General features: G+C 46.7%; 1 long non-coding RNA gene across 1 annotated transcript; it reads left to right on the top strand.

Annotated features, from left to right (window-relative positions):
- Positions 1-1,963: 1,963 nt before the first annotated feature.
- On the top strand, positions 1,964-12,757 carry LOC309361545. Its single transcript, XR_014164482.1, has 2 exons — positions 1,964-2,794; positions 11,204-12,757. It is a non-coding gene; the product is annotated as an uncharacterized lncRNA (long non-coding RNA).

The following is a 12,757-nucleotide window of genomic DNA, read 5'->3' as shown; positions in this document are numbered from 1 at the left end:
AGCACATTATTATACATATAATAATATACACATGTACATTCAAGTTTTCCTGAAGTAGCCAGCACATGAACATGTGCATACCACAATAGATACAGCTGTACCAAAATACTTAGGTATTGATGCTTACAGTTTATACTGCAGAAGTCTATGATAGCAAAGGCCTTAACTCTTTCATACGTACCATAGGTATGGCATATGTAATGGTGTGTGCATAGTTAGACTGTTTTCTTTTATATAACAAGTGGCTTGATGCAACAAGTGCTCCTAAACAGGCAAAGCTCTCTTGGGTTGGAAGTAATTTCCATGTAAAACTAGGATTACCAGATGTCCCCGTTTTCCGGATTTGCAAATTTGTCCCTGGACAAATTCCATTCCCGGATTTCATCTAATGTCCCCGGGAAATGTGGCAGCAGCAGCAGCAGTCTCAGCAGCATGGAGCCAGCCTGATAGCACAGTTGGCTGTGGTTGGCTTCAGGAGCTGCTCACTGCCGTGGCACCCGCTATTTTTCCTCTCTGGAAGTCCCCATATGATGTGTTGTGCACAAGACACATCATATGGGGACTCGGTGTAGGAGCTGAAGACACGCTGCCAGGCGCCACCGCTGGGCGAGAGCTGCGCAGGGGTCACTGCAACTTGGCGCTCAGCTTGTCGTTGACGTCACTGTCCAAGACCAGCAGCTCTGGCTTTGGCTTGGCCTCCAGGTGGTGCTTGGGCGGCTGTGGCTGCTGCTCAGCTTTGCCATTGTGCTTCTCAACTTGCACGCAGTGGCTCAGCTTGTCAGCCATCTCGTCATTGCCCATTGCAGATGAGAAGCAAGCAGGAGACAAGCTGATCCGGCCCAAGTGTGCCTCCTCCCACTCGCTCACCACCAGCTCTGCCCCGGACACACTGATTGGGTACACCATGGTGTGGATGGGCAGCCACCGGACAATGCCTGTGCAGCAGATGCCCAGACAGGTGGGCAGGGCAGCAGCAGGAGGAGGGGGTTTCTGCTAACGCTTACTCCTGAGTAAGCCTGTAGGGGATCCCAGTGCAAGGAGGGAGAGGGAGGGAGGGAGGGGGGGAGCACGGCTAGCGCTCCAAGAAAGGCCGGGACCCAGAGGAAGGCCACACAACAGAGGAGACCACAGAAGAGAAGATATTACTTCTTTATTTTTTCATAACTATTCCCCATATATGCATTTCTACGAAAGCATATATATATATATATATATATATATATATATATATATATATGGGGGGTGTGGGGGTGGGGGTGGGGGTGTGTGTATTGTATTGAGTCCCTGGATTCATTGAAAAAATCTGATAACTTTCTGTAAAATTCTATTTTATAACCTGTTCCTTCTCCTAGAGCATTGTGCATAAAGAATGCCAATATAATCATTAGGAAGTGGGGATGGGCAGCTTCGTCAATTTTGGTTTCTCCCAGTTCCCCATGTTTCCAGTCTTAAATTCAATTCAACTTCCACATCAGTTTGCAATTTCCTTCCCCCTTTTTTTAAAGGCCTCATGAAAATTTATCAGCAATTTAGTGCAAATTTCTCCTAATGTACAAATTATTATATGCAGTTTGACCTACTATACACTATGACAAGCAATTTTGCTTAATATAATGCACTTTTGAATGTTATTTTAAGCAATTATGCATTTTAATGTGCACTTTACTTCAGTCTATCCGTTTTCACATGCTTTACTTGGCTAGAGAACCGCACTGCAAAATTCAAGGAGCTGTAAATTTTGAAGAATTGCTATGTTCCAGCTCCTGAATTGTTTTGAAAAGTACAAATTAAATGCAAACTGAACTGAATTTCTTCCCAATCCTTAATAGACAGTCAAAAGTAAGACTGGAGCAAGACTCAGGAGTTTGACTGAATCTGTGGGTGTAAGGGTGTGAACAATGCCAGATTTAAACTCGCAGTACATTGTTTAGGCGATCACCATACTAAACGCACAGAGAGGCGAGAGAATAATGCCAGCGTTTTCCTGCCTTGGTGGTGAATCTGCAAACGTAGCCATTCTTCTTATAAGAACTCCGTTCCCCAAACCTTCATTAGTCTTTAAGACTCTGTAGCTTTTGCTGCAAGAGACGAACATGGCTACCCCTCTGCGAAAAATTTGCAGAAGGCTAATGTCCGTGGAAGTCTAGGTCCTCCTGATAAGCTGACTTTGCACCCCTGCAGCACTGTAAGGGAGGCAGCTAACCAGTGCTTTTTCTGCTCCTGCTCCTCCCAATGGATTGATCTGGAGACAAGCTTGTTTTGTGTCTCAAGAAAGATGCAAAACGCTCCTTTGTTCTTGCGTCTGCCTGCACAGGCATCCGCAGAACGATGCAGTAAATAGCACCAGAGCGGAGGACAGGAGCCAGCCTGCGGACAGACGAGAGATGGTGGTGGAGGCAGAGGGGCAGACGGAGACAACATGTGTGGCCACATCAGAGCTGCTCAGCGGCATGGAAAGCACCTGCCTCCTGCCTCCAACAGCAGTAAATCACTCTGCACGGTCCCAGCCAGCAAGCCATCATTTATGACAGCTGCTTTTGCATCCCCACTCCTCCTGTTTGCCAGACAGAGACGGAAGAGCAGACAAGAATTATCCCTCCTCTGCCTTTTGCTCCATTGCATCCATGTCCCCCGGGCCCAATGAAGCAGACCCAGAAGTGCCCCAAATGGACCCGGCCATCCTCATCTTCCTCCTTTATCTGATGATCATCCACGAGCTGGTGAGTGGCTGGATGGAGTACCAGAAGCAGGCAACCAAACCCAAGAAGCAAGCCGGGCCTCTCTGGTCATCCAGGTAAGTTGATTAAGGCAAGAGAGGATTCATCCAGCACACCAAAACAGGTTTCTGCGTTTGCATGTGAGTGAGTGTGTGTGTGTGCGCACGTGAAACATTTTGCATGCTGAACATGTGCTCTGCCACTGAACTAGGGCTCTTGTCTCCCCCTGTGGCTCTCTGTCTGTGAGACAGATTTGGGTGGCAGAAATTTTGGCTGCCAGCATGTACTGATGCTACAGATGCACGCAATGTCACAATGATCTGTGTTAATTCATCTGAAACAATGAAGCCACCTAACCCTGGTTTTGACACCCCAGATTACTTCCAGACAGCGTGCTTATTGAGCATTCATCCTGCTTTGCTTGCACACAGCTTACAGTGGGGCTAGACCATGTCCAATCTTTATTGAGCATTTGTTTGGATTTGTTTCCAGAGCAGCATTAGGACAATGAGCATGCATCTTGCATCCATCCTGATTTGCTTGCAGGGTGTTTACACGTCTTCCTCCTATCAAGTCTCCTGCACCAGGCATCCTTTTAATTGTGCATTCATGATTATTTGTGCTCATGATGGGCTCAGGATGGATATACACAATCCTGCTTTCAATACCATTTGCAAAAGTTTTTGGACAGACATGCTTCTGTGCTTCTCATTGGTGCATGTTCCGCAACTTCCTGCTGAAACCTGTAACTTTTTATACTACAAATGTTCCCAAGGGGCGGGGTGTCACACCTTTGCTGCACTATAGCACAAGATGGCAATAATGTGGTGACATTGGGGAAGTCTTGCAGAACAACTAACAAAGCAGAATTATGTGTGGATGTTCCAGTATAAATCCACCACTAATGTACTCTTATGTCCATGGTATATTGCTGGGGGGGGGGGGAACCAGGGACCACCAACCTAGAAGGGACCTCCTTTGGCCAACCCAGTTTTCAGTGCTATTCCCTGCAATGTTTGTAACTGCAAATAGTCTGATGAAAGGGGTGAAATCATTAAGCTAGTGTGACAGAGAGCTTTAATTGCACAAATCTAAATTAAACTGTATGCACTTGAATCCCTCCTGAAAAATACTGGTAATTTTACTCTAATGCAAAACAGTCCACCACCACTGAGTCAAAAGGTTGGCAAGAAAAATGAAATCCAGAATCACCAGCTCTGAATGTTGCAAGTTGGCTAAATGATCTCAAGGAGGGGAAGGGCCATAGCTCAGAAGCAGAGCACCCACTTTGCATGCAGAAGGTCCCAGGTTCAGTCCCTGGTGTCTCCAGACAGAGCTGGGAGAGGCCCTCATCTGAAACCCATTCTTCTGATGAGACACACATTTTATTAATTTCCATGGATGCTACAAAGTGGCAGGAGAAAGGCAAGAACCTTCTTCAATAGAGAATACTGTATACTCTTCCTTATCACCTTCCTGTAGCTATGCTTATAGTGAGGGAGCTCTCTGTGGAGCAGGGACAAGTCTGTTTGCTTTCTAGTCTGTTTCTATGGCTTTCTAGACTTCTCCCAGTATGGAGGTATGCTAGGGACTAGAATGCAGAAGTGTCCACTGCAGTGGGCAGCTGGGCAGTTGTGCAGCACCTACCATCATGAGTCTTAAAGAAAACCCACTGGGTTTCAATAGCTTCTCAGCCTTTTGGATAAGAACAAGTGTAAAAATAATTGGCTTTTATTTGTGTAAGCTGCCTTGAGTCTAGGGGAAATGTGGGATATGAATACTACTACTACTTACAACAACAACAACAACAACAACAACAACAACAACAACAACAACAACAACGCTATGTTGAGAGGGAAGCTCTGACCTACTTCTTGTACAGTGGTACCTCGGGTTAAGAACTTAATTCATTCCAGAGGTCCGTTCTTAACCTGAAACTGTTCTTAACCTGAGGTACCACTTTAGCTAATGGGGCCTCCTGCTGCCACCACACCACCGCCACCCGATTTCTGTTCTCATCCTGAAGCAAAGTTCTTAACCCGAGGTACTATTTCTAGGTTAGCAGAGTCTGTAACCTGAAGCGTCTGTAACCCGAAGTACCATTGTACTGCTAAATGAAGCTGCGTATCATCATATGCCTCTAACTTCTGTTTGTCCTTTGGTTTCTAAACACGGGTCCAAGAGGTTTTCCTTTTGCCCTCCCACTTTCCCCAGGAAAACCCTGGGTTTACTGCTGAATCAGAGCGAAAGTCGACCCGGTTTCCTGCTGATTTATGTTTGTTCCGTTTCAGCAGGAAACAGTGGGTATTTCTGGGGAAAGCGGTGGGGCAAAAGATAAACATCTCAGACCCGTGACTAGGAATCAAGGGACAAACAGAAATGAGCCCTCAGTTGATGGGCAGCAGCAGCAGAAGGCCCCTGCCGTCATGCCCACAAGGTTGCCACACATCCAGAATTTCCCAGACATATCTGGAATACTGCAGTCGGAAGCAGTGTCCAGGCGGAAATCGCTAAACTGCCTGGGAAAATCCAGGTGTATGGCAACCCATGTCAGCGGTGTAGTTTTTGGCTCAAAAACTCAAAAAGCACAAAACCTTTTTTAAAAAAATTGCCAAAAAAGCTCAACAACTTTTCTGGCGGATTTTCAGAGTTTGAAATATGGCAACCCTAGTCATGCCTTATCTGTGAATTTCCTGATATGTTTGCCGGAGCTCCAGTCTCCAGGTTTTCCTGGCCCCCTCCAGGTGTAGGGCTTGAAATCTCCAAGTGGGTAAGAGTCCCTCTTATATTAGTAATAGTAATACAGTGGTACCTCGGGTTAAGAACTTAATTTGTTCTGGAGGTCCATTCTTAACCTGAAACTGTTCTTTACCTGAGGTACCACTTTAGCTAATGGAGCCTCCCGCCGCTGCCACGCCATCATCATGTGATTTATTTTCTCATCCTGAAGCAAAGTTCTTAACCCGAGGTACTATTTCTGGGTTAGCGGAGTGTGTAACCTGAAGCGTCTGTAACCTGAGATACCACTGTAGTAATAGTAATACTTAAGACTACGCACAAAGCTAACAAGCTTCCTCTTGCAGGAGCTGGCTACTGGTTACATACCCCAACATTCCTCAGATGAAATAGGGACATTTCTCACTCTCCCCACAACTGACCCTCCTCAGCCTACCATGTTTGCGTGTGTCCTCCTATCTGAAGAAGGGCGATCGTCACCACTACTACACCAACGGGACACAGCACACACACACAGGCGCTTCATCGTCCTGAGAAACCCCTTAATCCCAGTTTTGTTTTGTTTTATTCTTTGGAAGATTTACAAAAAGGAAAACACACAGCAATAAATAAATTCTAGAAAGGGGCAAGATTAAAAGTGGATGCACAAAGCATTTATTATTTTTATTTTTAATCAATACTCCTTGCCCTCTGCTCTGCCTTTCTCCCTGCCCAGGAAGCTGCCCTCTTACTGCCCCTCCAAGCCAGAGCATCACCCAGGGCTGGTGATTGACAGTGGCCGCCTCTCATCCAGGCAAGCAGCGTGGAGAGGACGGGGGGGGGGGAGGGAATAGCCCCAGGCACATGATTTTTGAGGGGGTGCAAATCAGGTGTCCCCCAGTGGTGTAGGGAGCTCCAGTGGCACCCGTGGTGCATGCTAGCACGCACAAGCCACACCATGCAGGCGGAACATGCCAGGGTAGGGCGTGCTGTGCTTGGCCGCCAGAGCTGCGTCCCTCACTGGCACACTCCACCTGGAGGGGGGCTGAGGGGGACGTGGCCTGCATGCGCTGATCCCACGCTGCCCACAAAAGCAGCACGGGGCTTGGGAGCCAGCGTGGTGTAGTGGTTAGGAGCGGTAGTCTCGTAATCTGGTGAACCGGGTTTGCTTCCCCGCTCCTCCACATGCAGCTGCTGGGTGACCTTGGGCCAGTCACACTTCTCAGAAGTCTCTCAGCCCCACTCACCTCACAGAGTGTTTGTTGTGGGGGAGGAAGGGAAAGGAGAATGTTAGCCGCTTTGAGACTCCTTAAAAAGGTAAAGGGACCCCTGACCATTAGGTCCAGTCGTGACCGACTCTGGGGTTGGGGCACTCATCTCGCTTTATTGGCCGAGGTACAGCTGTACCTCGGCCTGGTCTTGCCGCCACAGTGTTGTGGGAATGCACCTGTGATGGCCTGGGAATCCGATTCAGAGGCCGAACTGGAGGAACCCCAGCCTGCACAGGAGTCCCCGCCTCCAGGGCCGGCTGAGCTGGGGCAGGGCCTTGGATCTGAAGCACCTGCACCTGTGCTGGATCCTCAAGAGCAGGCACCTGGTGAATCCTCTCTGGCTCCGGAGGTGATTGAAGACACAGTGCCTACAGGTGCGCCTCTCCCAGCCCTGTCAGGGGAAGGTGAGTCTCCCCCTGGGTCCAGTAACCCTTCAGCCTCTTCTGAGCTGCAGAGGCTCAGGGCAGAGAGGCGGAGGAAACTGGTTTCTCCCAGGAGGAGTGCTCGCCTTAAGGCCAGGAGATGCAGGTCTCTTGGGGGCCAGGACCGCCTCTGGCCTCAGAGAAGATAAAGGCCAGTCAGCCCGGTCCCAGGTTGCGGGAGCAACGTCGTTGAAGAGCTGTTTCGGCCAGCATCCAGTCCTGTTCCTCCAGAGTTCCTGTCCTTGTCCAGCTCCTCGCTTTGGTCCCCACTTCGCCCGTGGAGGACAGTCTACCAACCCTTGACCCAAGACCCTGACCTCGCCTCCCAGTAACCTTCCCCCCTGGGACTAGCACAGCACCCATTGGCTGGCTGGGCTCCCCCCCCTGTGCAAGTGGGTGAGCGGGTGGTGTGGCACAGCACAGCCCTGTGAACCCTCTTTTCCCTGTGCCCATTCTGTAGTGGCGGCAAGACTTCATCATCATCATTTTTTATTTGTATGCTGACTTTTCACAGTTAAAAACAATGCTTAAGGTGGCTTACAACACGACAAGATTTACATAACTACAAAAGTCATAAACAATAAATAAACCATGTAAAAAAATAAATACACAACCAAATGGAAAACAACTTCCACATACCGTATTTTTCGCTCTATAAGACGCACTCCCCCCCCCCCAAGAAGTAAGGGGAAATGTCTGTGTATCTTATGGAGTGAATGCAGGCGGGAGGCTCTGCTCAGAGCTCCCTTTAAAGAGCCGCATGGAGCGTGTGTGTGGGTCTTCAGGGCTTTTCCCCGAGGAAGGAGAAGGGGTGCCCTTTTCCCTCCTCGGGGAAAAGCCCCCAAGAGCCGCACACACGCTCTGCATGCTCTTTAAAGGGAGTGCAGCTCTTGGGGGAGCCTTAGCCGCGTGCAGCCTCTCCCAGGCAGGGGATGAAGGCTCCCCTTCCCTGGGAGAGGCTGCGCATGGCCAAGCAAGAAGCCAGGACAGCCAGAGGGATTGCTGCGCTGCAATCCCGCTAGCTGCCCTGGCTTCTGGGATTCAGAATATATTTTTTATTGTTTTCCTCTTCCAAAAACTAGGTGCATCTTATGGTCTGGTGCGTCTTATAGAGCGAAAAATACAGTACATCAAAATCTAAAATTAAGAATACAGCATTAATATCAAAGTTTAAAATGACATAGGTAAAAAATAACAGCAATTTAAACAAAAAAACAAAGAAAACGGAGCCCTCTCTGCCCAGCAGCAGCAGCAGCGGCAGCAGTCCTTTACAGAGCCCATGAGGCCCCGCCCTGGGCCAGGTGGTGAGTGGCAGGACTGGGGCTGGTATGGGGGGCCCAGCCCCTGATCCTGTCTGGTGCATGTGCGTACATGTGTGCACCCTGGGCACCAGCAAAGGACGCAATGCTGCTGCTCTCATCCTCTTCACCCCCTATCCAGCAGTCACTATGAGCGATTTCATTAGATCATTGGGAAAAACTTTGGAAATCAGATATTAATTTCACCGCATATACAGTGGTACCTCAGGTTACATACGATTCAGGTATCATACGCTTCAGGTTACAGACTCCACTAACCCAGAAATATTACCTCGGGTTAAGAACTTTGCTTCAGGATGAGAACAGAAATGGTGCGGCGGAAGCGCAGTGGCAGCAGGAGGCCCCATTAGCTAAAATGGTGCTTCAGGTTAAGAACAGTTTCTGGTTAAAAACGGACCTCTGGAACAAATTAAGTACTTAACCAGAGGTACCACTGTATTACTATCAAAGAAAACATTATGAAGATGTTTTACAGGTGGTACTTAACCCCTGTAAAGCTGGCTAAAATTTATAAACTTAACATTGAATCTGTGTTGGAGATGTAAGGTATCAGATGAATCCTTATATCATGTCTGGTGGGGATTTGATAAAATTAAATTTTGGGGAAGAAATATACATGAGGAACTGATTTTTTTTAAAAAAACAACAATTGGTAAGAAGCTGGAAACATTACTTTTAGGAATTATAACAAATAACATCCCCAAAGACATGAAAGAATCGTTTTATATGCAACAGCCGCCGCAAGGTTATTGATTGCAAAAAATTGGAAACCAGAAGAAGCACCAATATTGAAAGATTGGCAACATAATTTTTTTGAAATGACTGAATTAGCGAAAATGACGGCAACAATTAGAATGCAATCTAATCAAAATCTCAAACAGGAATGGAAATGTGTAGAAGAATACATGACCAAAAGATGCTCCAACAAGAACTTATTGATATATATATAGACTGATTTCACAAAGTTAAGCTAAGCAGATATATAAGATTGAATGTTTAATTATTAAGGTACGAAATTGCAATATCTCAATAATAAAGTTACAAAATAATAACAAGGAAGTCACGCGTGGGTGGCGGGAAGACACAGGGCAAGAAATAAGAAATGGATAAGGGTTGGTACATAATGAAATGTGAAAATGTGAATTTACGAATATAATGCATATGTATCAATATGTAAAGATTTCATATATGTATTGCAACATTAATAGCATTAATAAATAATAGCAGAGGAGGCCAGAGGCAACCATGGAGAGGCAGCAGGGGTCTCCCTTGCAGCAGCCGCAGCTACCTTCATCATAGCTTGGGACAAGGGCCAGCTCATCCTCTTTTCTGAGCTTTGCGCTGGTAGTGCATTCCAGGATTAAATCAGAAGCTGGGATGGCTTTTGTAATTCCTGGGACTGTTCCTGGAAAATCAGGGTACTTGTGGGAGGCTATGAGATTATAGAATATACATGCTGGCTCAGTCGTGTAGGTATATGATATATGGCATATTGTACACCAAACTTACTTACTTATTCACTTGTTTACTTAATTTGGGGTTCAGGGAATATTCACTTTGATTCTCATTTAAGTTTTTTTTTTTTACAAGTTTACTGCCATCTTCCTGATCCTTTGGCCAAAGTTGGCAGGTGGCTTATATGGCATTTGAATGAATGTTCAGAGAAAAGCCAACTGGTTTCCAGGGAGGTTCGAAGATGTTGCCTCAAGCAATTGTTATCCAACAATTTCCAGGGCATTTTTACATCTGTTACTTTATTGCAAAAAGTCTGGTTTCAGGCAAGTGGGTTTTGCAAAAGGTGCCAAATCAGCTTTAACTGTGCAACCTAAATGTGGTGGGATGCACTTAGGACCATAGAATCACAGAATTGTAAGGCTGGAAGGGAATCCCAAGGGCCATCTAGTCCAACCCCCTGCAATGCAGGAATCAGAGCTAAAGCATCCCTGACAGATGGCTGTCCAATCTCTCTTTAAAAACCTCCAGTGAAGGAGAGTCCACTTTCTTGAATCTCAGGTGAAAATAGCAGTGGTCTGACTAAGTTGCATTTTGAAGTTTTGTGCAAAGATGGAACTGGAAACTAGTAGCCAACTACAGCATCATTCCAGCAGGGCTCTTCTTGATGTTCTCCTTTTGCTTTTTTGGTTTTTTCCCCCCATAATATTTTTTATTAAGTTTTACATTTTTTCATATTCACATTTTGTTACAGAATTCCATAACCTAATACATTGCTCTAACAGAACATCAACCTCCTTCCCTCCCTCTTTCTGACTTCCACAAAGGTAAAGGATAAAGGGACCCCTGATCATTAGGTCCACTCGTGACCAACTCTGAGGTTGCGGTGCTCATCTCGCTTTATTGGCCGAGGGAGCCGGTGTACAGCTTCCGAGTCATGTGGCCAGCAGGACTAAGCTGTTACTGGCGAACCAGAGCAGCACACGGAAACGCTGTTTACCTTCCCGCCAGAGCAGTACCTATTTATCTACTTGCACTTCCTGCTTTCAAACTGCTAGGTTGGCAGGAGCAGGGACTGAGCAATGGGAGCTCACCCTGTTGCGGGGATTCAAACCACCAACCTTCTGATCAGCAAGTCCTAGGCTCTGTGGTTTAACCCACAGTGCCACCCGCATCCCATACATCTGACTTCCATACATCTTACTAAATTCTTAGCATTCCTATAATCACTTTTATCTATCTTCAATATTTCAGCTTATTTTCGGTAAGTCAGTTCCTTATATTTACATCCTTTTGCTTTTTTTCAGCCGTTCCTCACGGATGAACCGCTCAGGCTTTTCTCAGCCGTTGGTTTACCCACCACGGAGGGACCGGCACAAAGACTGGAGGAAGCCAGGCAGAATCCTCAGGAAGGTATAAGGACTCCACTTGAGGGCCACAAGGGGGCTCAGCAGAGCAAGTGACTGCAAGGAACGCAACATTTTCATGGCCTTCATGACCACGAATACCTTCCACCTTCCAGCAACCAAGTCAGGAGCATCCCATGGACAAGATGGACTTTTTGGAGCTCCCCTCCAGCTTTTCCTTCTTGTGGCTCATGGTGCTTGATTGTTCACAAGCAGCTGAGCCTAAAAGAGGAAATGAAAATGAGAGACAAACCCACCCATCGCAAGAGCAAATGGTGGCAGAAGTAAGACAGGATTATTTCTGCTGCTCTTGCAAACAATAGCCTACCAGCTCCATCATTTGTCTGATTATTGTCCGCCCTTCCCTCTGCTGCCACTGGTCTGGTGCACTCTGTATCTAAAACAGAGTACAATATGAGAATTCAGCATCAGTCCACCCGCATTTGGGTTCCAGGTTTGAGGGCTAGATTGAGGAACTGTTGGCAAATGTAAAGGACAAACGACATTTGGAAGGACCTGTGAGAAAACGTGGCAGGGCAGGGCCCTTCCAGGCAGCCTTTTCATTGTACACCCATGATTATTTGTTCTCATAATGCTAGTGGAGTGGCCGTATGCAAATCTGCTTTCAATGCTGTCTGCCACCTGTGAAAAGTTCTGGGGTGGCCACACGGCTTCATTTCTCATCTGTGCATGTCCCATAACTTCCTTCTGAAATCCCAGAACTTTTCATGCTCACAAATGTTCTGGTTTTGTTGCTCTAAAGTCCCCACCCTGCTCTGGACAACCAAAATATGGTGCCATTGGGAGCACATCTCAGAACAAACTAAGGCAGAAATATACCCATCACTAATGCACTTTTTTGTGTGTCAAGAACACACTTGCAGAATACACTTGCAATAAAACCCAGGTCTAGAGATGCCCATAGAGTGCTGCTCTTCAGGGTCCCAGTGACTCCATTACATTCCCCTACTCACCTCTCTGCTCCACTCCCCATCCTTCAATAATCGGTTTCCTGTGTCCACCAAACACACTTCATCCTTGATGAGGGTTTTTTTGGGGTTCCCCCATTAGGGTCCCTCTCCCCAATGATGCTTATACTTCTGCAGACTTTGAGTTCTCCCAAGGCTGCTGATACCTCCCTCCTGTGTTTGGGTGGTGCTGTTTCGGCTACATAAGGAATGGCACACATACACCAAACACTAGAAATAGTGGGAAGGATTCCAAGCTGAAAGAGGCTGTGTGGTTGCAGAGACAATGTGAATCATCAAAATGAACCAGTACAGACTTAGCACTTTGACATTTCTCATTGAAAGCTTAAAAGTGAGAAAGGAAGTCTTCTTGTCACACTATAAAGGAGAATGCATTTATTGTACAGTAAACCTTCACTGGACAGAAGCCTCATGGTCAGATGGAACCTTACGCTACAATAAACCTGCTAGTGATTGTGGCAGACAA

This window comes from Podarcis melisellensis, assembly GCF_964234715.1.
Source record: "Podarcis melisellensis genome assembly, chromosome: Z".
Lineage (NCBI taxonomy): Eukaryota > Metazoa > Chordata > Lepidosauria > Squamata > Lacertidae > Podarcis > Podarcis melisellensis.
The sequence above is the reverse complement of the archived record's forward strand: the minus strand, read 5'-3'. Positions and strand labels throughout refer to the sequence as shown.